We start from the raw sequence: 1,591 nt of genomic DNA on the forward strand, positions 1-1,591 counted from the left end.
ATTGATTGTTCCATGTCTGGTTCTTACTGTTGCTTCTTGACACTCATACAGGTTTCTCAGGTTTCTCCCATCTCTTTAAGAATTTGCCACAGTTTGTTGTGATCCACACAATCAAAGGCTTTAGCGTAGTCAATGAAGCAGAAATAGACATTTTTCTGGAATTCTCTTGCTTTCTCCATGATGCAGCGAATGTTGGCGATTTAATCTCTAGTTCCTCTGCCTCTTCGAAACCCAGCTTGTACTTCCGGTAGTTCTTGGTTCACATACTGCTGAAGCCTAGCTTGTAAGATTTTGAGCATAACCTTGCTGGCATGTGAAATGAGCACAATTGTGCGGTAGTTTGAACACTCTTTGGCATTGCCCTTCTTTGGAATTGGAATGTAAACTGACCTTTTCCAGTCTTGTGGCCACTGTTGAGTGTTCCAAATGTGTTGGCATATTGAGTGCAGCACTTTAGCAGCAGCATCTTTTAGGATTTTAAATAGCTCAGCTGGAATACTGTCATCTCCGCTATAGACAGATATACACACACACATACAAAATAACACACACCCCTTTTATATGCTGTATAAATTGTATTTTTATTCTTCCTTTAGATATTGAGCTCCTTCTTAGGCCATTTTACTGTAGATGTTCCACAAGTATATTAGTTATCAACTAAAAATTATAATTAGTTATTTTTTTTGTTTCTTTAGTGATATTGTTACGTTACTATGTATGTTGTTCTTTTTGTTGTCTTTATTTTGTTAACTTTATTTTTAAATAAAATAAAATTTATATTTCTTTTTAAAGAATGATAATGTAATCATGTACTGTAATGCAGCCTTCCTTAACCTGGTGCCCAGCAGATTTATTATTTTATTTACTTTATTACATTTATATCCTGCCTTGCGAGGAACCCAAGGCAGCTGATATGATCGTCCTCCTCTCCATTTTATCCTCACAACAACCCTGTGAGTAGGCTAGGCTGAGAGTCAGTGATGGACTACAACCCCCAACATGCCCGGGGGATGCTGGGAGTTGTAGTTCAACACAGCTGGAAGGTACCACGTTGGAGAAGGCTGAAAATAAGTTCGAGTCCATGAATTTTTAAAAAATCAACTGGTTTTTGTTTTTGTTTTTTTTGTCTCTGATGTCCATGGGGCTGTAAATCCTTTCTGGGTTTCAGTCAGAACCAGCCAGAAGTCTAAAGGAGCCATCCAAGGTGTTGAACACCAACCCCCGAATAGGTTCAGTACGGTGGATAGCTCCCGTAGAGTTCTGACTGCAACCCAGAATGGAATCGTGGCCCCGCCAAAGTCGGGGCCACCAGCCCCCACTGTCGTAAGCTCGCCTCGCTTTCTCAGGCAGAGCAGCGCGATAAGCCTTCCCTCCTCGCCCACAACAGGGCAAAGCTTCGCCGGTCCTTACAGAGCAGGCGCCGTCTTGGCGCGCATGCGCGCCGCTTCGCCGGCGTTGGTGGGCGTGGAAGAAAAAGAAGAAGCAGAAGAAGAAGCAGAAGCAGAAGGAGAAGCGGAGCCTGGAGGGGAGGATGGAGCCCGGCTCGCTCCCTCGGGCCCGCGCGTGCGCGGTGCGGGCGGGGCGCACGCGC

Source organism: Heloderma suspectum, chromosome 9, assembly GCF_057233095.1.
Source record: "Heloderma suspectum isolate Gila_16-S chromosome 9, 16-S_ref, whole genome shotgun sequence".
Taxonomy (NCBI): Eukaryota; Metazoa; Chordata; class Lepidosauria; order Squamata; family Helodermatidae; genus Heloderma; species Heloderma suspectum.